At 33.7% G+C, this 14,019-nt stretch overlaps 1 protein-coding gene across 1 annotated transcript in view; it reads left to right on the forward strand.

The window, feature by feature from the left end:
* The window catches only part of LOC127839937 (zinc phosphodiesterase ELAC protein 2 homolog), a 424,675-nt gene that overhangs the window by 132,358 nt on the left and 278,298 nt on the right, over positions 1–14,019 (forward strand). The window lies entirely within an intron of this gene.

Below are 14,019 nucleotides of genomic sequence, written 5' to 3' on the forward strand. Positions count from 1 at the left end.
CTTTATAATACTATTCATTTTCAATCCGTATAGCAGTGGATGAAACATGGTAACAAGAAAAGGTAAAAAAATATAGTTTAATTTTTATTTTTGCCCTGAAATCATTTACGAGAAATTTAATTTTGTTTTTGTATTGATTGTGAGTGTTTAAGTACTTGTATGTTGCTGTACTATTTCCCAGATATAGTTAGGAGTATTTTAAACGATAATGTTGCACCCATAATAATTGCAGAAAAATCCAAAACATAATTCTATGTCGCGTACCTTGTACAAATTATGTTATAACTAGTGGACATAAGACAAGTATACTGGCATGTGAAAAGTTACTACAAAGCCTGAAATATGCAAACGAATACAAACTATACTTGAATATCAGGTTGCAGAGTTAATACAAATTTCATTAACAAAAACACGCATTTTTCAGTACGAACTTTATACATTTTTCGGCATTGCTGACTTCTTTTTCTGTTAAAGTTGCGGTTTATAGTCTGCTTCGATATACATCTTCAGCCGACTTCGACATTAACCCCCATAACACTGGGATTTACATATGGCGCATCAGGCAGCCACGGCAGATGGACTTATTTCCCTCACATGTACCCATTTATACACCTGGGTGGAGAGGAGCAAGCGTGGGATTAATTTTTTTGCTTATAAAAAACCAGTGCCCCGAATGGGATTCGAACTAGGGACCTGTCGATCCCTAGACCAGCATCCCACCACTAGACCACTGTCCTCAGTTTTCTGCTAGCATACGTATATGTAACCATTATAGTAAACCGTTGAACGCATAACACTTTAAACAGATTTCGTTGCAATACAAAAAGAAATAACCAAACTCGATAATAGTATCAGGGGATAAATTAGTGTTACCGCGCATAGTCTTGTATTCAAGACAAATACACAATACAGGGGGACACATCAAACGAATTGCGACAAATAAAGATAGATTATAACTTGGGTAATACGTAAAGAATGTAAAGCATCTTGGGTCCAACCTGTTTAAAGGGTTGTTGACCATCGACCTTTACCTATGACTATTAAACGGCTGTTAGTATTATGCAAGTTTTCTGAATGCGTGATAAAGTAGGAGCACGCAAATTAAAAATTAACAGTTATTCTAAAGAACCGTTCCCAAATCTATAGGTAGGTTCCGTCCATAATTATTGCCGACTATTTACCTTAGTTAGACTCTGTTCGTACGTATTGCAGACTATTTATCTTTGTTAAGCTCCGTCCATAAGTATTGCAGACTGTAAAGTTTAGTAAGTCCCCTTCTGTATTTATTGCATACTAATAAACTTGTAACGTAACAACATATGCATATTTTTTAGCTTATTACATGCATATTATGTTATATAGCAATTTAATTACAGATAATATTTATAATACAGATAATATTAATGATATGATAGAAATTTACAAGTACAAACTGGTCCAGAATGTTTGAAGGTTTATTGTTAGCAAGTAGAAACACGAAATATCCGTGCATGAGAAATCAAAATCTGGAGACTGAATATTTAACAAGCCATTCAAGTGATATTATCTTATATAACTATTGAAATAGGCCGACTTTATTAACATTAATCGAATAAACTTGCATCATATTGTTTGCCTGGTTGCATTGATCATACAAAATGTGCGATGGGAAACATGATTTTTTTGAATTATAAGAGTACATTACAAATTCATATCACATCTAGAATGATTGTTCGATAAGTGTGTAAATACCTGAATAATTTTGTTTATCCAGGGTGTCAGTAATTCAATACATTTAGAACTCAACCAATCGACAACAAGCACGTGAAGAAATGGGCACTGATGACCAATCGAAATTATAAGGGAATTTTATGTAAATTAACCTGTAGACAAAATGTAGATGTTTGGTCAGAATAAGATATTCTGCGGGTAGATTTGAAAGAACTTTGACTTGACACTAAGAATTGTAATTAAAGAATATTTGAATAGAAAATAAAATAAATAGTTAGAAACAATTCAGAGACTTGTTGTGTTTTTATCATTCAGAGACTTGTGTGTTCCTATAAGACATATTAGGTGCATTGACAATCCGTTACGTCACAAACTTAGTAACGTTCCGTCCTATTATTATTGCAGACAATTAACCTAAGTAAGGCTCTGTAATTAACTATTGTTAACTTATTACCCTAGTAAGGCTCCTTAAATAATAATTTAGGACTTTAAACCTTAGTTAGGCTCCGCCCAAACTTAGCGCAGACTATTCACCTTAGTTAGGCTCCCACAATAATTATTGAGGACTTTAAATTTTTGTTTTGCTCCGTCCATACTTATTGCAGACTAGTATTGATTTCATTCTGTGTAGGTTGGGATGTTACGGCTTATCCATTGAACATATTTGTTTTCAATAGTGAAGCTTCCAGGGTGTCAATATAAACGGTTGTTATTACTCTGGCAGCTATTGAGCCCAGATAAGTCAAAAATATATATGATAATACATTAATAGAAAAAAACTTAAACAACCCCATCAGATATACACTTGATCAACAAGTATTGTTGACCATATTTACCTATATAATATAATGTCAAAACAACAATACTTGGTGCACAGTATTAAGAGATCTAAAAGGTAATCTGGGGTTTTAATATTCTTGGCTTTTTCAATATGTTAGTAAATAGAATATGTTGTATACTATTTTTGCAGATTTTGAGGAACACTTGTATCCAGAATATTAAAAAGGTGATTCAAAACTCTAGTTAGGCATTTTTAAGAAAAAACGTCGCGTAAAAAACATGCTTATAACAAAACTAGTTTGTTACATTTATCTGTTTTTGATTTGATCACATGATGCTTATATATCGTCAATTAAGTTCGATTTGTGTTTGTTAGATACTGCACACATTAATTCGTGGCTTACGATATATACCTTATTTTTGTCGAACATTCAGAATTTCGATACACTGAAAAAGGTTGTCTGTGATGACCTCTGTAGGTATGTGAAATGAATATATTGTTGCTAAATTAACAAATTGTAATATATATTTGTCCACTGTTTTCTAAATTTATTAGCGTGTTATAGTGGGTTATTTAATAGACGCTTTTGTCTATCAATTTATATTTATATATTAAAAACTATAGTTGTTTTTTTTTAATTTTATATTGTAATTTAGTGTGAGTCTTAAGACTGTCTATTGTTTTGTTTCGAATAAGCAGTCCGAAATATACTGTTACGATTACACTTTGACACATTGTACGCTGTCATTTCTAAAAATTCTTTCAATTATTGTGTTATTTTATTGTAAAATATCTCATAGTTTTGCCTTCAGACACCAAATTGATCCGAATAGGTATTCTAGGAAAAGATGTATTAATAAGTAGATAAAAATATTATTGTTAGAATAGATTAACATACTATAAGGTATTTATCATAAACGGCCTTTCTTAATGTGACTTTCTGCCACAAAAAAAACCCTAATAACTTAGGTACAATTTACTATTATGTTCATTTCTTCATTTTTTATTTTCGTACATAATATTTTAAACAGTAAAACATTTAACATGTTTACATTAAAACGTCTTTAATTTACAATTGTTTTTATTGTATTGCCTGTTAACATCGCAAGTCCGCTATCAATGTGTTCCCTTTTGACCTTCTGGGTATTATTTGAAATAAACTAAAACGTAAATAATGTCGATGGGAAACAAGCGGCGTAACGTGGTATAATATTCTTCATAAAGTTTCATTCACGTTTGACTGTAAAGAAACGTGTAATATGTGGAGGTAAGAGATGCAGTGGCATTTTAAAGGACAACAGTTAACAATTTGATGTTATGTTTAGCGTTCACGGGCGTGTAAGTTTTTTTTAACAAACGTAACATATGTTTCACCATATAGAGAATGAAGATGGATAGTGTATACGTTATGCCTTAAACAACGCATTAAAAACTCCGCAAATGCGACTCAATTAAAACACAAAATTGTTTTGAACTCTGGGCTCTAAAATTTCTGTTTTATTTGTTTGTTTTTTAGTTATTGACATTCTTTTTTTATTAGAATAGTGACTTTTACCAGTGTCAACAACTTACTAGATCTTATCATTGTGAATTGTATATTTTGCCTTATAATTAATATTGTATTGCTCTTTTAAAATGCGTATCAGATCATTGTTTAATTAAACGATTATACATAATAATATAATATTATAACATGTATATTGTATGATTTATCAACACCCATTACGATAAAAACATTGCGCTTCAGTTTATATTTCATTTTAATATTTCTTTAAGAAACTAAAATATGATAATTAGTATTTATATTTGTGAATGTTCACATACTTCTACGGTCATTTTAAGATTGGTGATGAAGGTTTACCTGACTAAATTTGTCCTGACTTATTTGCAAGTTCCAAGATTTAAACGGGACGCTAAACATATAATACAATGTATATGACCTTATTATTCAACATCAACGTTTAGTTTTACAATCAAATAATGTGACATGCTACTTACGAAGAGGATCTTCTACAGTCGAGTGTCGACAGCACACGCGTTGGACAAGATCGTATATGTGCCAACATATGTTTAGAGGAGGACATATAACAGGTCTCATTCCGTACTCCTTTAGTATGAAGTATCGCTGATAACACCACAGCGATTCCGATCGCTTATGAATAGCCTCGAATGTGTGACTAAAAATTTGAAAAGGCATTTATAATTAACGTCCTTGCTCTTGAACACAAACAAACACGTATACCACATAAAAGCATTTCGAAAACTGTAAAATTGTATGTATGTATTATTAAATAAAGAGGTATTTTATTCTTTGTAAAGGCATAATTGGAGAACATGAATATAATATTAATTTCAACAACTGTCAAGTGTTTCGACATATGCTATATACCTGAACATAGCAATCAGAAGGTTGAGAAGCAGTATATTGGTAAAAAGCATATAGATCGCCATCATGATTGGAACCACAATCTGTCCAGTTTTGCTTGGACAACGCGGATATATTCCGTTTGTCCAAAGCCTAACATCCGTTGTGCAATCCGCAGAACCTGTTTGGAAAATGATAATTACTAAATCGATTCTACTGGTCAATTTCCATGATAAAAATTCATACCTGTAGGCTGTAGATGCTTGGAAGTTCATGATATGATTAGTTATAATATACATTGTACAATCAAATTATACACAAATTAAGATTTGTTTTGGTGACACATACATACCTTCCGTATCTTCTAGAAACAGTTCTCCATAAAGATGCCAGTAAGGCTTTCTTATTATTTGTAGAAATGTTTCCCTAGTAAATGGAGAATCAGGGAAGAGGATGGAGTGCGACGCAATCGCGTACGATAATACAAACACCACCAAAATAACAAGGAAATACACCAGGTCCTTTAACTGGAACAGAATACACACACAAGTTAAGTGATCCAACATATCTCTTGCTAGTGTGAAGAAAACGTAGAGATGCGTATATAAATCTCATATAAACCCTCGCAAACATTGGTTGACGTTAACGAAAAAGCAATGGAAAAAACTTGCGATTAACAACAATTGAATGTTTTTACTGTTTGTTATGAAAGATTGGTAATATGCGAGAGTCAACAAGCTGTTAATGCTGTTCGCCGATGTTCGATAATATCGTGAACACTTTTATGATATTTATTATAGTTATATATGCTCCAGGGAATGCTGAGACTTAACTTTTAAAATGGCATACACATAATTTTGACAAGCACTGTGATTGCTCAGATATCATTGAAGTGATATAAATCGAACGTCACGGATAAGAAGACACTTTTTGTAATTTTTTGAATGTGTGTTTTTCGAAGTTTATGAGGTTCGTCCGCGCCTTAAGCTGCTTTATGTGTGGAACCGACATGTGCACCACCTAATTAAATTTCAAGACTCCCAAACAATGGAAAGTATATATGCAATGTCAAGCTATTTAGTTGTTAATGAACGATTTGAAATGCTAGCGTGATCTTCTGATGGGGTGGGAGCCGGAGTACCCTGTCCGGTATGATGACAAACAAGCTCACATGCTTCCAGAAAGGGGATTGAACCACAACGATAGCAGGACCGCCCTATGTAATTATATATTTCTATTTCCAAATAAACTCAACATGCATAACATACATGTTATATTTATTGAATATTGTAAATGTCATATCTATTTTTTTTTCTAATGATAATTTATTAGCTGTATTATTTTGTCCAGTTAACTGCAATCATACAACAATACAAGAAGAACAATAATCATTCTCATGAATTGACCCTTTCAGTTGAGTTGCACTCGCAGTATCTGTATTCTAATCGACAAAATAATGCATTTTGCTTGCTGACTTTAAACTTATTTTCCATAAAAAAATATGAACCACTTTTTAAAAGGATTTTCTAATCTGAGCATTAAAAAAATATTGGCAGGTTTTAGACATGAACTACACAACGAAAATATTAGTGGCTTTGCGCTATTACCATGTCGCTACTGATTGAAGATCTTCTTATATTAACAAGGCATGGTATTTTATTTATTATGAAACATTTAAACACGCTAACGAATCTCACTGGATAGACTATTTATTTGGACTAACTAAAACATCTCGCATGCTATGAAGATTATTTTTTTTAACGAACTTATCCGTTGATGTTCATTAATATGTTAAACGTTTGGTTGTTCGATTTTCGCTGTATAATGCCATAGAACGTCTCTCACAATTTTCCTGACTTAGTTTACATTCACCGACATATAACCAAGCCATATAACGTGATGAATTCATGTAAAGATACTGTAAACAAGGGCTGTTTGAAAAATATGCATGCCCCCCATATGGGCTGTCCGTTGTAGTGGCAGCCATTGTGTGAATACGTTTTTTGTTACTGTGACCTTGACCTTTGACCTAGTGACCTGAAAATCAATAGGGGTCATCTGCGAGTCACGATCAATGTACCTATGAAGTGTCATGATCCTAGGCAAAAGCGTTCTTCAGTTACTATCCAAAAATCAATTTACTATTTCGGGTCACCGTGACCTTGACCTTTGACCTTGTGACCTCAAAATCCATAGGGGTCATCTGCGAGTTATGATCAATCTACCTATGAAGTTTCATGATCCTTGGCATATGCGTTCTTGAGTTATCATCCGGAAACCATTTTACTATTTCGGGTCACCGTGACATTGACCTTTGACTTAGTGACCTCAAAATCAATAGGGGTCATCTGCAAGTCATGATCAATCTACCCATGAAGTTTCATGATCCTTGGCGTATGCGTTCTTGAGTTATCATCCGGAAACCATTTTACTATTTCGGGTCACCGTTACCTTGACCTTTGACTTAGTGACCTCAAAATCAATAGGGGTCATCTGCAAGTCATGCTCAATCTACCCATGAAGTTTCATGATCCTAGGCGTATGCGTTCTTGAGTTATCATCCGGAAACCATTTTACGATTTCGGGTCACCGTGACCTTGACCTTTGACCTAGTGACCTCACAATCAATAGGGGTCATCTGCAAGTCATGATCAATGTACCTATGAAGTTTCATGATCCTAGCCCTAAGCGTTTTTGAGTTATCATCCGGAAACCACCTGGTGGACGGACCGACCGACAGACCGACCGACCGACCGACATGTGCAAAGCAATATACCCCCTCTTCTTCGAAGGGGGGCATAATAATGAAACATATACGAAGCTGGGATGAGCTGCTTCGAACTCGGTTATAAGAAGAAATTCGGATTTACTGTCCAGCGCTCGTGTTACTGAGGCAGCCGTTACCTTGTTACAGTAACATTATGGATGTAATAATATCTGGCGTGCAGGGCTTAATTTAAAACATTATACAATAGTATAATTATTAATTAATACATATAACATCACGTACCATTTGTTGAATCATAATAAGTTTGGGACCAAGGACATTTTGAACAGAGAAGATGTGGATCAGTCTGAAGAAGAATGCTACAAAATCGACAGCAAGCACGACTCTGGGCCAATCCAACGCGTCTTGAAAGTGTTTGAATCGCAGTCCAAATCCGATAAAAAATATGGCGATTGTACACATATCAATGATATTCCATCCATTCGAGAAGTACTCTTTTTTCTCATTCGACGTAGCCATCTGGAAACATATCACACATGAATACGTGTATATGGTGAATAAGCACTTGTATAAGGTCTCTGATAGAAAATATGGTTGTACTTTTGATATAGTTGTAATATTGTCTCACGAGCCCTACGGATAAAGAATCAAATCAATATCGGGAATGGATCTACCAATGCCTAATACGTAGAGTTAAGATTTTGAGAGCTACATTTACGCGCCGAATAAGCAGCTAAGCATTATTTTACAGAACAATATATTAAAAATAATAAAACATAGTTTCATGGAAGCTCCATTTCTACATAATTTTCCATAACAATTTTAATGACAACACGTAGATTTTGGATGCATTCCCAACTTAAACCAATACATATATGCATGATCTGTCCAATCTCGCTCAACGCTCGATTTAAAACTTTATTGGGAAACTGCCCCACACGGTAGGTTTTCAGAAAAAAATGTGTCATTTCAATTGGCAATTCATTCAGTTAAAATTATAGGTGATGAAAAGAAGAAATATTGGACGTATGTACGCAAACGTAGTAGATTATGCTGAATTTAACATCGATATTAAATGGACGAAATCCTTATATTTTGGCACATGTAAGAGACTAAATAATTAAGTATAATACGTTGATATATCATGATCGAAATTGTAAACTTTCTGGTTAACGCACATACATGGTCCCCTGCCGATTAGAGATTCCTGCGAATTAGAAAATACTTATCAAAAGTCTATTGGATATTAATATAATTTAAACTAGGTAAAGCACAAGTCTATGATACGATTTACCTGCAAAACCATTCCGATGGATTTCATTTCAGACATAATATTAGTTTATATTAAAAAAATCAATTCTTTGTTTGAGATAAACGTTGTTAAACATATATTTATTCAAAAACGGATAGATATTTATAAAGTAAAGTCGTTGATTATATTAAAGTTCAATAGTATTAGACCTCAAATAAATTCAACTTATTATACTTGCCCTATTGCATCGAAGTTTATTTATTATTATGGTTTGTGCTTTGTAAGTCATGTTTTATCTTCAATAAAATAAAATAATTAATATAAAGCAGCCATTAAACTGTTATCATTTGTTGTTTACTCTACAGCGTGCGTTTTGATCACAACGGAAAACACGATTTGTATAATTTTATCTGTGGGCCTTCCCCAGCTTATGACATCATATTTTACTTAATACTTTGCTACCCCAATGCGATTTAGATCTTCAGCAAGTGTGCATGCTTTTGACTGTAATGGCTTTTTAAAATCTGTAACCGCTATATAAAACCAAACTTAAGCATAACAGACCATGTGTTACGAGCAGAACAGGGCATGTATAACACACCTTGGATTCGTAGCAGCCGAGAAGTGTAGGATACTAACCTACGCACTTGGAAAAAACATAACTCGGCGTAACACCATAAGCTTTCAGCGGATCAAAACTTTGAAACAAATACTTTGTTATCGAGTACAAATTATATCTTCAACAAGCGTGCATGCAATGACATAGCCTTTATGGGACCTTTAACCTTTGTAGGAAACCAAACTTAAGCATAACAGACAAAATGTAACGAGCAGAACAGGGCATGTATAACAAACCGTGCATTCGTAGCAGCCGAGAAGAATAGGCTACGCATTTGGAAATCAAAGTACTGAAAGAACTGGTGTGACGATGTTTTGAAGAGGATTGATATAAAAGCATCAATTTAAGTTTATCTACATCACAACAATTGTGTATGTGGGAAAGAAAATTTTTAGTACGAAAAAAATTTGGGAACGACAATTTTGGGTACGAAAATTTTTTGCCAAAAACAAAATTTTGGTAGGAAAAAAAAATTAGGTACGAAAAAACAATTGGGTACGAAAACAAATTGGGGCTGAAGCAGCATCGCAAAAGTAGGTTTTAAAAAAATCCGGTAAGACAGTTGACGCACAATTACGCCTAACCCTCATGTTTAAGTTAAAAAAATACAAAAAATAAGAAAAATAGCCTGTGCAGTCAGCCTGTGCGGACTGCAAAGGCTAATCCAGGACGACAATTGACGCACAATTATGCCTAACCCTCATGTTTTAGTCAAAAACTAAAATACAAAATAGCCTGTGCATTCAGCCTGTGCGGACAGCAAGGCTAATCCGGAACGATTTTTTACGCACAATTATGCCTTACCCTGAATGTTTTAGTAAAATAAAAATAAAACAAATAGCATGAACAGTCAGCCTTGGCGGACTGCACAGGCTAATCCGGGACAATATCTTACGTACAATTATGCCTAACCCTCATGTTTTATTTACAAAAATAGCCTGTGTAGTCAGCACAGGCTAATCCGGGACGATACTTTACGCATAATTATGCCTCACCATAATGTTTTATTCCAAAAAAAATCTAAAAAAATAGCCTGTTCAGTCAGCCTGTGCGAACTGCACAGGTTAATTCGGGACAAAAATTTACACACAAGCATTATGCCCAGTTTTCTCAGAACAAGGCTCATAACATATGACATATATGGCAATCTGGTTATATGTTTTATTATGATGTATCATAGAGATCAACACTTGTGATAAGAATATTTATTTGTCAATTGTTACATATTTTAATAAACATTTTCTTCTGCATTTGCCAATTGTTGTTGTTGTTTCCCATATTTCAATGATAATAAGTTAGGTATGCCGAATGGAAAAATTGCGCTAACTCAATCGGACCCTTTCGGTCTTCTAGGTAAATCGCCATTGTGAATTTTTGTTTCATGGTATGATTACTTAGACGAGATGCTGAAGCAGCATCTTCAAAAACATAACTCGGCGTAACACCATAAGCCAATGTAGCAAACCATGCTCGGATCAAAACCCGAGCGGTGTCGTAACTAGAGTTTGCATTACACAACATACATTTAATACTTTGTTATCGAGTACGTGTTATATCTTCAACAAGTCTGTATGCAATGGCCAAGCCTTTTTGGGATCTGTATCCGTTGAAGGAAACCAAACTCTGTCATAACAGACCAAATGTAACGAGCACAACTGGGCATATAAACCAAACCTTGCATTCTTAGCATTCGAGCAGTGTAAGATCCTAAACTTAGCTATTGGAGAAACAAAACTCGGCGTTACACCACATGCCTATGTAGTCACGACCCAAGCGGTATAGTCTCTGTTGCAGCCTTATTCTAGGCAGAAGCCTAAGCGGATAAGCAATGCTTGCAAATCACCCACGGTTTATGATAAAAAAAGCAGTTTACTTTGCCTTAAACTATTAACAAGTTATACGCGTACGTGTTTGAATGTTGTGTCCCATGAGTAGTCATAATGTTTTAAAAGCACTAATGCGATGTGAGATAATTAACCATTCATTAAAAACTTGTTTCCAGTATTCTATTATCGTATTTTTCTGAAACGTTCTTTTGTATTCGGTACATAATTCCCCAAGATCAAGGCTAAATTTTTCAAATATAACGTATACTATAAAATATAGACTATTTTGAAATAAATCATAACGTCGGTTTTTTCTTATGCTTTGAAAACAACGTTTAGGCATTTGGCGATTGTTTTCTATTATGCAGCTTCTGGAGTTTCACTTTTTCATATTGTATATTTCTCGTGTATTGACGTGCGAAAAAAACAATTGTGAAATGAAAATAATGTAAGTATAATATAGAGCAGCAAAACAACATATTCTTCGCAGATTTGAAGTGAAACAAATCGGGTTATCGCTCTGGTGGTTTATGTTATGTATCGAAACTATCATGTTGGAAATTACCTCACACAACACAAATTACCGAGTAATGGGGTTGTCAAATATTCTACTTGTATTTTCTTTTTTTACACATACCCATTGTATTTGTGTTTTCTATTCTATTATTTACCTGTCTTATTTCTTCTCCCAGTATAGCCAATACCCATGTCATCAATACATATTCCAAGTTCGAGATCGTTGATGCGAGATCAAACAGCAGTACGTACGCGAAAAGGCTCAGAAACATCACATACGATATCTGTTGATCAACAAGGTATTAGATACAATTGATAATAGACACAAGGTCTATTGCCATTACAAATTATTGTCTTTATAAATTTATGTTCATGTATAGTTTATAATGGAAAATGAAAGAGGGTCATATGTTTGTAATAAGTTATCGTTGCAAAAAAAATCGCCTTATCCATAACCAGCACTAAACAATTCTTAATAATTGAAAGCAGGTTTAGATAATGTGAGTCCACAATAGTGCATGAAGTATAACTACTTGTAATAGTGTAAATATGCATACCAAATTATACGCAAGTTTTGTTTTTGGAGCTTGTAAGAAGTCCTTGATCTTGCCAAGGTTTGCACAGATCTTTTTCGGTGCTGGTTGTTCGCCTGGGTTGTCGTGGGTCGTACTTTTGTCCGTTTTGTAATTGAATAGTTTTAGCGATAACGCTGGACACATTAAACAAGAGAAAAACTGAAATAGCAAAGCATAAACATATTTAATTATCATAATAAATTCAGAATCAGATGCAACAATATCGGATGCTAATAAAGCAATGGTTGTTCTTATAAACATATACAATAAGCGAATACATTAACATAGTTTACACAAGAAATTCATACATACTCACATATCTGTCGTGGCTAATAATGTTACTACATTTAATTTCTTAAACGTTTTTGTTCATGTGTATTTATATATTATATGTGTATTGATCTCATCGAAAACATCACGCCATCGTTTTTCTTTGTATTTCCAAACAGGTTTAGGAGCATAATTATTGAACTTCTTTAATATTGCGTCTAGTAAGGACGATACACGTAGAGGATCTTTTCAAGGCAGATAAGTGTAAAAATATCGCTAGAAATCTTACTTGGACATATGTGAAGCGTCTTTAATTGGTATTACACTTAAACGCATCGCCCGAGGCCAATTTAAATACATATTTACCGAAAATTTGGTTTGTTTGTAGTATGCGATGTGATGTTTGAAAACTAACTTTTATTTTTTTATTGTGATTCTGTTAACAAGGTATGTTTACAAGCACGACAATATCAATGTCACATGATGATTAAATATTTTAACAAATGTAGTTTTAACCACAATCGCAAACATAAACGCGCTTAGCATTAGTTGAACTACTTTTCATATTACATGATTTCTTAAGCAACATGTATGTGAATACTATGCACTAATAATCTTTGGGAAAGAATTTTAAAAATCAGAACGTAAAAACTCTATTTTTCTTATGCACTCGATTGGTGTAAGTGCATTTTTTTAGATGGTAATAGGAAATTACCTTAACTATATACGGGCTATTTAAAAATGTGCTTTATGGTTTGAGAACAAATACATTAACTTCGTTAATAATTAAAAACAAGTTTTTTATAAAATGGATTACCTTCAACGTAGTTGTATCCTCGAGTTTTCCATTCCAAACAGTTCCAAACAGATTGCGGACTGCTAGCTGGTCAAGGAATTCCATGTGTTTCGATTTTATAGCCAATTCTATGCATGTCATCTGCCAAAATGGTATCTCTAGCGTTAATATCTGATTCGTGTATGTGTCATCACTCTGGGCACATTCGTTTAGAATACCCGTCGCCATAGCAGATGATTTTCTAAATGAAAATGCACATCAATTAACATAAATTCCGTTTGGTATTAAAAAAGAGATAGTATCACTAACGTGCCATGTATACGCAAGTTAATAACAGAACCAACCTTCCTTTAACTGGAAGTCTTGGTTGTGACAACATAATGTATTTTGAAATTATAACGTACATAAACACTTGCGAACATTATAATTAAACAAGCTGGAGTAACAACAATGTTAAACAAGCATTGAAACATATATATGCTTAATTATTGCATTATAAACAAATGTCATAAAACATATTGCTTATCCCACAATTTATGGGTTTTATTTATTGTGACCACATGTTACACTGTTGATTGCAA

This window comes from Dreissena polymorpha, chromosome 7 (assembly GCF_020536995.1).
Source record: "Dreissena polymorpha isolate Duluth1 chromosome 7, UMN_Dpol_1.0, whole genome shotgun sequence".
NCBI classification, from domain to species: Eukaryota; Metazoa; Mollusca; class Bivalvia; order Myida; family Dreissenidae; genus Dreissena; species Dreissena polymorpha.